Source organism: Balaenoptera acutorostrata, chromosome 2 (assembly GCF_949987535.1).
Source record: "Balaenoptera acutorostrata chromosome 2, mBalAcu1.1, whole genome shotgun sequence".
NCBI lineage: Eukaryota > Metazoa > Chordata > Mammalia > Artiodactyla > Balaenopteridae > Balaenoptera > Balaenoptera acutorostrata.
Window position 1 is genome coordinate 183,280,784 of NC_080065.1, and position 12,799 is coordinate 183,293,582.

At 56.8% G+C, this 12,799-nt stretch overlaps 2 long non-coding RNA genes across 4 annotated transcripts in view; both read left to right on the forward strand.

Moving 5' to 3' along the window:
* The first annotated feature begins 4,195 nt into the window (after positions 1-4,195).
* The window catches only part of LOC103021013 (uncharacterized), a 53,248-nt gene continuing 44,644 nt past the window's right edge, over positions 4,196-12,799 (forward strand). For all 3 annotated transcript variants that reach the window (XR_449891.2, XR_009007120.1, XR_009007119.1), the window contains exon 1: positions 4,196-5,239. This is a non-coding gene — a long non-coding RNA (uncharacterized LOC103021013). The remainder of the gene's footprint in view (positions 5,240-12,799) is intronic.
* LOC130707111 (uncharacterized) overlaps positions 5,246-12,799 on the forward strand; it is a 28,741-nt gene continuing 21,187 nt past the window's right edge. Inside the window, exon 1 of the long non-coding RNA XR_009007121.1 lies at positions 5,246-6,081. This is a non-coding gene — a long non-coding RNA (uncharacterized LOC130707111). The remainder of the gene's footprint in view (positions 6,082-12,799) is intronic.

Sequence of the window (12,799 nt, forward strand, 5' to 3'; positions counted from 1 at the left end):
CAGGCTTCAGTGGAACGTGAGTCCCCGGCTGGTGGCCCCTCTGAGCTCGGAATTCTCTGCTGCTGGTTGTGTTAATCGAGGGACCCCTGTGCAGCACCCCCTTGGCCTGAGAGGAGTCCTCGGGACAGAGGCCAGCCCGGGCCGAGTGCAGCGAGGAGCTGGGCAGGTGGGCGGGTACTCCACCTGTGGCCCTGGCTGGGGCTCAGGCCCAGGACCCTGCAGGGCCAAGGAGGCCTTGGGACCTGGATGTGGGGCTGGCACGGGTGGGGGTCGGCCTCCTGTACGCCCCTCACGAGCTCCACTGCGTGACACACATGCCTCTTAAGCGTATGCGTGCTGCTCGGAGGCGTGTGTTTCAGCCTAGAGGAAGTGAAGCGTGGCTTCCCTGGCGTCCTGCTCATCTCTGCTTGGGCCCAAGCAGGGGCGGCCAGCCTTGGCAGTCATCTGGTGCCACGGCCTCTCCGGCCTCTTGTATCTCCCTCTCTCTGTCACTGCCTGCTCCCACAGCCCTGGGGGCCTTGGAGGCTGCTCCGATCTTGGGGCTCAGGTGGACTGGGCTTCTTGTCGTTGCTAGGAGGTGGTGGCGTCCAGGCAGCTGGAGTGGCCTTGGAGGGGTTTCCTGTCCCTTTGCTCCTCCTGAGATGCTGCCGGGTCACATGTGGGCTCCCCTGCCCTGCTTTGGGCCCTCTGGGAGGAGATGTCCTTGCCGCTCCTGCTCCCACTCGCCTCGGCCTCTGGGTCTGGAACGTGGTTCCAAAGAAGGCCCTTCTGACCCTCTTCCTCCTTCCCAGCGGCCTGCTCAGCCTTCTGTTGCCTCGTTCCATGCATCCCTCCCCCTACCGGTTTTTTAAAACTAATTTTAGAAAAATTGAGATAAGGCTCACTGTACAATTCATCCCTTTTCATTTGTCTGTTTTTGATCAACAACTTCCACTTTTAAAGTCTCAGTAAATTTCAGTTTGTCGAATGGTTGGACCCACTCAGGTTTCTCCAGTTGGTCTGTGATTGCTCCACAGCTGTCGCCTGGTTATTAGGCCTTCCAGGCAGGACCCTGAGCAGCAGATCCCCCGATGGTACGTTGCAAAGCGCGGTTGGCCCGCGGCAGGAAAGGGGCACCAAGTGTGGATAATTGTATAACATCAGTAGGCCGTGGTCTGGGTGCCTCCCACGGAAAGGGAGGAGCTTCCGTGCAGTGCTAGAGGGTCTCCAGACCCCGAGAGGGGTGAGCCGGAGGCTCCCTGAAGGCCTCAGGGGACCAGTGAATAGCATTCATCCAGCCGTCATTTCCCCAGTCATGCCGCACTGTGGGCCCCACGTCAGGCCCTGGGAGATGGCGGTAGGAGTTGGCCGCAATGGTCTGTCTTGATAAGGGCAGGGGCGGGGCCCTAACCCATCCAGCCTTTCTGATGGAGACTTTCAGGTAGAAACCACAATTCCCTTTGGACTCACACCTGCCCTTTCCGTATCCAAAGTACCTCTGTGCTGAGGGCAAATTCCCCAGCGTCTTCAGTGGGTAACGTGAGCAGGTGTCCTTGCTTTGGAGATGACCTCTGCCCCCTGACCCGGGTTATCTTGCTCAGTGCAGCCTCGGCGTCCTCAATCTGTCAGTTAAGGGCACAGGGAACCACTTTGTGGTCATAAAGCACCTCCCAGTGTATCTGGCCCATGCAAGCACTTACAAATAGTGCTGTCCCTTTGTAGAGCCCCTGGGACTGACGTGCTGTTATTAGTCTTGTCTGTGACAGACAGGCCCCAGAGTGGCCCCCATGTAGCCCTGCCTCCTGCTCCCCACCCCCTGGAGAGCAGGCTGGCCTCGTGGCAGGTTCTGACCAACAGAACGCTGGGAAGGTGATGGAGTCACTTCCGTGGTTAGGCTGCGCAGCCTATGATCTCCGTCTTGCCAGCTGACTCCCTTGCTGGCTTTGATGCAGTGAGCCGTCATGTTGGACAGGCCCACGTGGCAAGGAACAGCCAGCAAGCAGCGAAGCCCACTGACCACGTGAGGGGTCCTAACGGTGGGCCCCTCCCTAGTGGGAGCCTTCGGATAAAACCCAGCCTGGACTGACATCTGGATTGCAGCTTCCTGAGGGACCCTGAGCACAGGACCCAGGTAAGCCAATCAAAACTCCTGACCCACAACTGTGAGATGATAATGCGTATTGCTTTAAGGCACTAGGTTTGTTACACAGCAGTAGCTGACTCACGCTGATGAAGGTGTGCTGCATCCACTTAACAGGTTCACCGAGTAATTCAACTTTCGCTGCCCCTCCTTTGGCACCCTGTCCCTCTGCCACGCCCTCAGCCCCTTTTCTTTCAGGGGTGTGATTGGGGGGGTGCGTGTTAGCACCTTCTGCTCTGAGGAGAGTGGGCCTCCCAGCAGGTCTGCAGAGCGAGGACTCCCCACATCTGTTTTTTAAAAAAATATTTATTTGGTTGCACCAGGTCTTTGTTGCAGCATGTGGGCTCAGTTGCAGCACACGGGCTCCTTAGTTGTGGCATGCGAACTCTTAGTTGCAGCATGCATGTGGGATCTAGTTCCCTGACCAGGGTTGAACCCGGGCCCCCTGGATTGGGAGGACGGAGTCCTATCCACTGCACCACCAGGGAAGTCCCCCCTGCATCTGGTTTTGCTCTTATGCAAAATGGGAGTGTCTTCTTGCCTGCTTCTTGAGACGGGGTGGGGGGGGGGAATGAACCGTGGGAGCCGTGAATCCTGTCCTTCCAGCTGGCGAGAGTCAGGCTGGACCTGCCCTGAGGTTCGCTTAGGGTTTGGCTGCCATGTGCGTGAAGCTGGTTGCAAGGAAGGTGTTGAAAGCCCGTGTTTATCTCAGAGCAAAGCTTGTGCAGAGGATGGCGAGTGAGGGAGGCTGGGCTTCCACTGCCGGCTCCGCCCCGAAACTGCAGCAATCCCCCTCCCTGCCTGCCGCACAGTGGTGGTGCCCCCCCACCCCCACCCCGAGACGCTATGAGGAGTCACCGGGAACCTGGAGAGCACTGCGGAAGCTGATCAGGTCAGAGGGATGAGACCTCAGACCAGCAGAGCTTGTGTCCCCGGGCAGGTCAAGTTCTCCAAGTGGACGTCGTGACACCAGCTGCAGAGAGAGACGGCAGCAGGCACAGGGGTCATGATTGTGCCTCTAGAGCCACTTGGCCCTACACCCCCGCCACTGGGGAGGGGAGAGGGTCTGGGAGGGCTCAGATTTTGGGCGGTCAACAGAGTCCAAGCTTTATTAGATTGAAGTCACGAGGGTCAGAGAAGGTCAACATCATTATCGCTTAGGTTCCAGCTTGATCTGGTGGCTGAGCTCTTGAAGGGAGCTTAAATTTGGCAAAACAGGGACTTCCCTGGCGGTCCAGTGGTTAAGACTTCATGCTGTCAATGCAGCGGGCACGGGTTCCATCCCTGGTCAGGGAACTAAGATCCCGCATGCCCGGCAGTAAGTAAACAATGCTATTGTTACTTCTTTTGTCTGATAACAGTCTTTCATCCCTGCATTCTTTTGTTTCCTTAAGCTCATTAATTATTGAGACCTGTTCAAGGACAAACACTGTGGCCAGGCTTAGATCCCAAAATGGCTTAGGCAAAAAAATGGCTTCTCTGATGTCAAGAAAGCCGTGTCTGATTCTGGTTGTCTGGGACCCCTACCATATCTGCTTACATCAGCTCCCTCAGGCCAGGGTGCGTCACTGGTGAGGCAGCGTGGGGCTGTGGCAAAATGCCCTCCCGGGCTGGGCAGGGACAGACCTGCTGGTCGTGGTTGGGCTGCTGAGCCAGAGGCTGTTGGGTCAGTGACTCGTATTTTTTTTTTTTTAATTTATTTATTTTTGACTGTGCTGGGTCTTCGTTACTGCGCGTGGGCTTTCTCTAGTTGTGGCAAGTGGGGGCTACTCTTCATTGCAGTGTGCGGGCTTCATTGTGGTGGCTTGTTGCAGAGCACAGGCTCTAGGTGCACGGGCTTCAGTAGTTGTGGCACCCAGGCTCAGTAGTTGTGGCCCACGGGCTCTAGAGCACAGGCTCTGTAGTTGTGGCACATGGGCTTAGTTGCTGTTTGGCATGTGGGATCCTCCCAGACCAGGGATCGAAACCCGTGTCCCCTGCATTGGCAGGCAGATTCTTAACCACTTGCACCACCAGGGAAGGCCGTATTTTTTTTTTTTTTTTTTTTTTTTGGCCGTACTGCATGGCATGCGGGATCTTAGTTCCCCGACCAAGGATCGAACCCGGGCCACAGCAGTGAAAGTGCCGAGTCCTAACCACTGGTCCACCCGAGGATTCCCAGTGACTTGTGTTTCAACTGCCTCCTTGTCACCAGTTAGGGTGGGCGGGAGTCCCACTGCGGGGTAAGGGGTGGCTGGAGGCAGGACGTCTGACATGGACAGATGAGTAGACGGCTATTAGGCACAAGGACTGACAGCCCCGGGGAGAAGGACGCCGCAGGCCCTACAGGGCACTTGGGGCGCAGTCAGGAGCAGAGTGTGCGGGCAGCCTTTAGTGACGAGAGGATGAGGTGGCCTCCAGTTCTGTGGGAGGATGTCACTGACTTGCTTGAATCATTCCGCGGGCTGGCAGGGCAGTGACAGCAGGAGCCCAGCCGGTCCCTCGGTCCCTCGAGAAGGAGGGCCTTGGGCTATCCCAAGGGCTATCTACCTCATCGGCGGCAGCTGTGAGGGACCCTCCGTGTTTTCCTAGCGCGTGAGATTCGCCCTCAATCGAGGCCTTCACCACGGCTCGCGTTAGTCACGCGCCGTCTGCAAAATGAGTCAGACAGGCCTGGGTTTGATGCAGCCCAGTTGGGCTCCTGGCTCTCGGCAGACACGGCACCTCTGTGTGTGTGCCAGCTTTGTCCTTAGGGACGGTGGTTCCTAGGGTGGCAGCGAGGGTTAGAGGCAAGGGTGTGTCAGGGTCCAGCACACCCTGGGCGCCCCCTCACTAAGCGTGTCTTGTTAGATTCGGGGGCTCGGGTGCAGGAGTCACCAGGCCATGCTGGGTCCCCTGCAGCACTGCCTGCCTCTCGTAGGGCAGAGGGCTGTCCTCGTGCCACCTGTCCTGCCCAGGGGCTGTGCGCCCACAGCTGCTGTGCTCCTGACCATATTTGGGCAAGAGGCGGCGGCCGCTATTAATAACCAGCGGGGCCGCCAGGGCCCGGGGTGGTCTATAAAGCCAGACCCACCAGCCCTGAGAGGCTCCTTCAGCCCCCGAGACCTTTAGCCCCCCTGTTGTACAGAGAGAAAAAGAAAAGTAAGTACCGAAACCATCCCCTTGTCCCTCTGCCCGGCCCCACTCGGTGGCCTGAAAAGTGAGACACAGAACAGTGGTGAAAGACATACCCCATGCAAAGGACGTCTGAAACACAGCCTTGGGGGCAATTAACCGGCCCAGGTGGGAAGAGGGCAGTGAGGGGGGAGGAGGAGGAGGAGGAGGGGGCTGGGGCTTCTCCTCCCTGATTCTCCTTGTCCTGGAGGGGAGAGAGCCGGGGACCCCTGCCCTGGCCAGGTGACCCCAGGATGCATGTGTGTCTTGCAGTGATGGCCGTGGTGTTGGCTCCCCTCAGGGAGTGCGCGGCTTCCTCCCTCCCTCCCTCCGCCTGCCACCCCGACTCCCCTGGTGTCCTCCACCCCACCCCCCGGGGTTTTGCATTTTTGAGGGTCCCCGTATGGGAGGACTTCCAGACCCCTGTGGAAGTGAGCCCTGATTGCATGATTGAAAGTTGCCTCTGCAACCCCCTGCCGCCCCCTCCCCTCCGGGGCTTGTTGAAGAGAAGCTTAAAGGGAACGGGGAGGTGATGAGGACATTTCTTGGGCGACCCAGGCTCCCTCCAGAATGTGCTGGGAGGACTTGGGGGCGCTCTTGAGCGGCAGCGGAGGGCATATGGCTGCCCCTGTCTGTGCTGCTCAGCCTGCTCCTCCCCCAGGCACTGGCTGGCCCCCTAGTCTGCCCCAAGGATGCCCCCTCAGGGGCCTGGCAGACAGGGCACCTGAGGTGGAGGCAGCCTTTGGAGGTGACCGCCCTGGCCCTGTTGGGACGTGGGTAGGGCAGGCAGAGTAACTGCTGATTAAGATGGCCGCTGAGTGCTACTTGACGTGAGTGGCAAGTGCTTGGGGTTGTGGGGGGGGTCCTGAAATAGAATGAGGAAAGGAGGGGCCCGGGAGCTGGCTCTGCAGCCTTGCCCCACTGCCTGGAGCCTCTCCCTCCATCTTTCTCCCCCGACGGCTGTTAGGACATTTGGGGAAGGGCCCCAGGGCAGAGCTCTGGTCGGGGGACTGTCCAGGGGCCCGCGTGAGGATGCTTCGCATGGAAGGTCGCCTGTCTGTATGTCTGTGGTGAGCTGGGGTGGGGTAGGGTCTCCCTGGCAGGGCTTCCGAACTGGGGTGGCCTCAGAGGAGCCAGGTTCCAGCGAGAGGCCCGTGGGGTCCCACCCACCCACCTGGGCCCCCAGGAATCCCAAGGCCACACCTCCTCCCCCACGGAGTGAGCTCCCTGGTGCCTCGATCGAAGATCAGGGTTGCGGGCAGGCCAGGCCGAGTTCCCGGGGGTGGGGGATGACTTGGCCCAGGAGGGTGTCAGCCGCGGGATGACTGGCACGTGAGTGTGTGTGTGTCACGTGGGTGTGTGTGTCAGGGTCTGTCCCATCCTGGGCTCTCAGCCTTCTCTGCACATCGAGTCCCACTTGGGGCGCCTCCAGGGGGTGGTTTTTTGTGTTTTTTTTTAAATTTATTTTTTAATTTGTTTTTGTCTGCCTTGGGTCTTCATTGTTGCGTGCGGGCTTTCTCTAGTTGCGGCGAGCGGGGGCTCCTCTTTGTTGCGGTGCACGGGCTTCTGATTGCGGTGACTTCTCTTGTTGCAGAGCACGGGCTCTAGGCACGCGGGCTTCAGTAGTTGTGGTACGAGGGCTCAATAGTTGTGGCTCACGGGCTTAGTTGCTCTGCAGCATGTGGGATCTTCCCAGACCAGGGCTTGAACCCGTGTCCCCTGCAAGATTCTTAACCACTGCACTGCCAGGGGAGTCCCGGGGGGATGGGGGTTTGAGCCAATTCTCTGCCCTTAGTCCAGGGTGTCTCCCCTCAGCACCGCTGACCTTCGGGCTGGATTGTTCTTGGCTGTGGGCCTGTCCTGGGCGCTGCGGGGTGTGGAGCAGCATCCCTGGCCCCCACCCCCTCGGTGCCAGGAGTCCCCCAGTGTGACAACCACAGATGTCCCCAGACGTTGCCCAGTGTCCCCTGGGCAGGGGGCAGAATCGCCCCCCAGTTGAGAAGCACTGACTTGAGGTTGTTCTTGGCCTTGAGCGTTCCGGAAAGGTGGAGTGCTTATCCCTGGGCCTCCCCGGGATGATTTTAGGGGAGGGATGGGGGGCAGGCCTTCTTAGTGTTTGTAGCGACATGCTTTCAGGAAATTCAAGGTTTCCCATCCACAGTAAGGCCATGAAGTTTCCTCTTCCAACGAATTTAGTTAAAATCAATAAAATGAGCGAGACTCATAAAGAAAACTAATAAGTACCATAGTAATTATAGGGGAGTCTGCGGCCCCAGCCCTGTCACGAGGGTGGGAGGAGAACGGATGGCCTCAGAGGGAGGCGCTGGGGGCATCGGGAGCTGGGGGGCCTCCTCCGGGCCCGGGGTCGCAGGGGAGCCTGGCGGTGACTGGTCCTGCCGCCAGCCCAGGCAGGACAGTGGGCACAGTTGTGTCCCAGGCGCACCAGCCTGGCCTGGAACCCTGTCTCCTTCCTTTGTCTGTGGCCTGCGGCTAAGGGACTCCACCTCCGGGAGCCTCAGTTTCGTCATCGGCGGAAAAGGAGTAGGTTGTACTGGTCACAGGAGCATGGGAGACAATTCCCAGCGCCCCCCCCCCCCGCCAAACACCGGACAGGGGTCCAGCAGGTGTGAGTGCCCTCCCCGGGGTTGGGGGCCGGCCTGGGGCTGGGGGGGCAGGCCTTGGGCTCCTCGTCCCAGTGAGTGGCAACACCTGCCACAAAACCCCAGCAGCAACGGGCATCCGAAGCCCAGGGGAGGACGCTGAGGCGCAGGTGGCACGTTACCTGCCCCGGGGATCTCTCTCTAGGAAGGGGCTGGGGCGGCCGGGTTCTGGAGCCGCCCTCTCACGCTCTGGGCTGCCCGGTCTTAGGGCGTCCCGTTCTGGGGCCCGGGGAGACCGCCGGGCACTGACCTAGGGGGTGCTTGGTGGACGTGACAGGGGCACATCAGGTTAGTCTTGGGGTTCTGTCTGGGGAGGGCAGGGGCTGCAGGAAAGGCACAGGTTAGCCCAGCTGGAGTCCACACTGTGCCCAGAGCTGCCCAGCCCAGGGGCAGGCGGGGCCGGATTCACTGGGCCCATCAGGTGGCCGTGAGAGGAGTGAGAGAATCTTCCCGAGATACGGGTAGGAAGACGGAAGGCGGATGGGGCGAGGGTGAGCTGCCTGGCACGCCTCCTTGGCTGGAGACGGTCCTGGGTCAGCATTTGACAGATGGGTTCAAATCTCAGCTCCGCTGAGTGACCTTGGGCAGGTCCCTTTCCTCTCTGAGCCCTAGAGAGGCGGGTCATAGAATAATCTGACCACTCAAGGTGGTCGGGCCCCGATCAGGGTGACAAACTGTCTCAGTTTGCCTGGGCCCGGCCTTTCCCAGGATGGGGAACTTTCAGTGCTGAAACTGGGAAAGTGCTGTGCAATCCGGGTGAGGTGGTCCCCCATCCCGCTCCTGTTCTCATAGTGACCGAGGTGTCTGGTGACCAGGCAGGGCTCTGGCTGCCCCGGAGCCACCTCTCCCGTGTCCCTGTCCCATCCTGGACTATTTCGGGCCTGGTGACCAGAGGATAGCCTCCCTGTGCTCCGGGACTGTGACAAAGGGCAGGCCTTGGCAGGCTCTCCGAGGCTCCCTCCACGCCCTGCACCAGCTCCCACCTGCCCTCCAGGACACAGTGGGCTCTTCCCGCCACCCTCCACCCCAGACCTTGCATACACTGCAGCCGTCAGCAGACGCTGCAGGAAGTGAGTGATTTTGGCCGTGCGGCCTTGAGGGTCTCCACCCCAGCCCCCCAGCGCAGCCGCGGAGCTTGAAAGCAGCCACAGCTGACACATGCTCGCGTAGGCGTGGCTGCCAGCCAAGACAACTTTATTTATAGATGCTGAAATTTGAATTCCATGTAACTTGCATGTGTCATGAAATTTAATTCTTCTTATTTTTTTCCATGACCATTTAAAAATGTGAAGCCATTCTTAGCTCGAGGGCTATACAAAAACATGCAGTGGGCTGGATTTAGCCCATGGGCCATACTTTGCTGCCCCAAGTACTACACACCCAATAAACATTTGTTGAGTGAATAATGTTTACTGCCCCATTAAAGCAGGCACTGATTTATTAGCGTGACAGTTATGTGCTGTTAGCGAGTATATGGGCATTTGTGCATTTTTGATTAAAGTCACAAGTGTTGGAAATGCTACCGAATAAAATAAAAGTCACATTGGGTGATTTTTTTTTTTTTTTTTTTTGGGCTGTGAGGCTTGTGGGATCTTAGTTCCCCAACCAGGGATTGAATCCAGGCCCTCGGCAGTGAAAGCACTGAGTACTTCTGGACTACCAGGGAATTCCCTTTTTTTTTTTTTTTTTTTTTTATAATGTTGACACTTTTCAGCGGTTAATCCATTTTATTATTATTATTTTGTATTATTTATTATTTATGGCTGTGTTGGTCTTCATTTCTGTGTGAGGGCTTTCTCTAGTTGTGGCAAGTGGGGGCCACTCTTCATCGCGGTGCGCGGGCCTCTCGCTATGGCGGCCTCTCTTGTTGCGAAGCACAGGCTCCAGACGCGCAGGCTCAGTAGCTGTGGCTCACGGGCCTAGTTGCTCCGCGGCATGTGGGATCTTCCCAGACCAGGGCTCGAACCCGTGTCCCCTGCATTAGCAGGCAGATTCTCAACCACTGCGCCACCAGGGAAGCCCCCCCCTTTTTTTTTTTTTTTTTTTTTTTTTTTCCTCATCAAGGCCCAGAGGACTTTAAAAAACAGCTTTATTGACATAGAATTAACATACCATTCAATTTATCCATTTAATGTGTAAACTTCAGTTTTTGGGGTATATTCACAGGGTTGTACAACCATCAACTAGGATCAGCTTGAGAATATTTTGGGAATTCCCTGGTGGTCCAGTGGTTAGGTCTCTGCACTTTCACTGCCGAGGGCGCAGGTTCAACCCCTGGTCTGGGAACTAAGATCCCACAAGCTGCGTGGCACGGCCGAAAAAAGAAAAAAAACTTGAGAAAGTTTTATCCCCACTAGGAGCCACTCCCCACCCCTCCCCAGCCCCTGGCAACCACGAGTCTGCTTTCTGTCTCTGGATTTGCAGGGTTGGTCCTCCCGAGGCCTCTTTTCCCCCTGGCTTACAGATGGGCATCTTCTCCCTGTGTCCTCACATGGTCTTCCCTTGGTGTGTCCCAACTTCTTCTTATATGGACACCAGTCATACTGGATTAAGGCCCACCCTCACGACCCCATTTTAACTTAGTGACCTCCAAATGCAGTCATACTCTGGGGTCCTAAGGGTCAGGGGCTTCAACATATGAATTTAAGTGTACACAATTCAGCCCATAATAGTGTCGTTTGCTTTTTGGTTTTGTTTGTTTGAAGCAAGGAGAGTCTTAACAGATTCAAATCCTGCTCAAACATACCAGGACATGGTGTTCTGAGCCATTAGGTACACAGCTTGTCAATGGCCTGGCAGGGACGGGAACCCAGCCCCTCCTGACTCTCGGCCTGTGGGCCCTTTCACCTCTGTTTTGCAGCCCCCAGCAGACTAGCAGATACGGTGGCCAACCATCTCCGTTGGTTGGTTCTGAGGGATTTCTGGGGAAGCAGGACTTTCCATGCTAAAGTAAAGGGATGGGAATTCCCTGGCAGTCCAGTGGTTAGGACTCCGCGCTTTCCCTGCCACGGGCGCAGGTTCAAATTCCTGGTCGGGGAACTAAGATACCGCAAGGCACGCAACGTATTAAAAAAAAAAAAAAGTAAAGGGGAAGTATTTGGAAAATAGGGACAGTTGGTCACCCTACTAGTGATCTGCACTGGGTCTTCAGGTTGGTGGGGAAAGGGCTGCATGAGGCCTTAGCTGAAGCTAGTGCCAGGGATGAGCCCCAGGCCCAGCGGGGCCTCCCGGCTCTGCTGCCGTCCATCTGTCCATCTGCTTACCACTCTCTCCTTTGTGTTTTGCTCTGTGCTGGGTTGTGAGGCCACAGGGGCAAAGGGCAGTGGTGATTGCACCGCTAGGTGATTTCTGTTGGCAGGAAGGCTGTGTTTAGAAGGGGCAGCAGCCGAGTGGGAGGCTCCCCCCAGCTGGGGCACAGGAAGTGAGCAGTTTCCCAGGAGCCTGGGACCCTGAATCCAGGGCAGGACAGGACTTGTAGGGCCGACCTGCTGCCCAGCCCCTTCTGTGATGAAGGGCAGGGTGCCTTGGGGCACATGGAGACCCCACTCCATGGATGCCACTGCAGGAAGCTCAGAGGACAGTGGGAGTGTTGTGTGGCAAGTGAGGGGCAGGGCTCTGGACACCCACACTCCTCGCCCCACAGCCTTCTTGCCACCGACTGCAAGTACAGCATGAAAGCACACGGAACCCTCACTGCCCCTGTGCCCTGATCCTCCCTCCCTGCATCCCTTCCTTTTCTTTTTATTGAGGTGAAATTTCCATAACATACAATTAATCGTTTTAAGTGAACAATTCAGTGACAGTTGGTGCATTCACAATGTTGTGCAACCATCCATCACCTCTAATTCCAGAACATTCCATCACCCCAAAAAGAAACCTTGTCCCTATCATCCGTCACTCCCGCACCCCCCTACCCCCCCAAGCCCAGCCCCTGGCAACCATGAGTCTACTTTCTATCTCTGTGGATTTGCTGGTTCTGGACATTTCATATACGTGGAATCATACAGTGTTTGTCCTTCTGTGTCTGGCTTATTTCACTGAGCATCATGTCCTCAAGTTTCATCCATGTTGTACTGAGTGTCAGACTTTCCTTCTTCCTAAGGCTGTGTGTGGATGGACCATGTTTTGTTTATCCATCCATCATTTGATGGACTTTTTTTAGGTTGCTCTCACCTTTTGGCTACTGTGAATAGTGCTACTTTGAATCATTCATGTACAAGTTTTTGTTTGAACACCTGTTTTCAATCCTTTTGGTTAATCTTCTCTAGGAGTGGAATTGCTAGGTCATATGGTAATTGTTTTTTTTTTTTTCCCCATAATTTCCAGATGTTCAATGGCTTTGTCCAAAACTGTCTACACTTCAGGTTTTTCCTGCCCTTCTGGATGGAGTGGGGTGGGTTGCTACAGTTCCACGGCTGGCCCTGGGGTATCACCCTCAGGTCAAGGGGTACCCTGTCCTCCTCCTGTCTACCCCTGCTCCGTCCACCCTCCCCCTCCCCACCCTGTCTTCAGTCTCCACGGGAGCCTTCCAACCTCCCTTGGGCAAAAAGAACAGGGTCTGAGGAGGCCTGAGTTCAAATCCCAGCTCCCAAGCCACTGACCATCTCTGAGCCTCAGTCTTCCCATCTGTGAAATGGGTGTATATGATAAACTGCCTCACCAACATTCTAGGGAAGGCTCAGGGAGATGTGGTTCCTGGGACAGGGAGTGTGTCCTTACGAGCATCCTGGGTCATGAGAAGTAGGTGTCAGCTCCAGTCACGGAGGAGGCGCCGGGGTGCAGTGACAGCAGGGCTCAGCTAAGAGCCAGGGGCACCCTCAGGCTTGGCTGACCTCCCAGCCCCTGCTCTGAGCCGTGCTGTGCTGTTTTTTGAAAGCTGGCAGGAAAT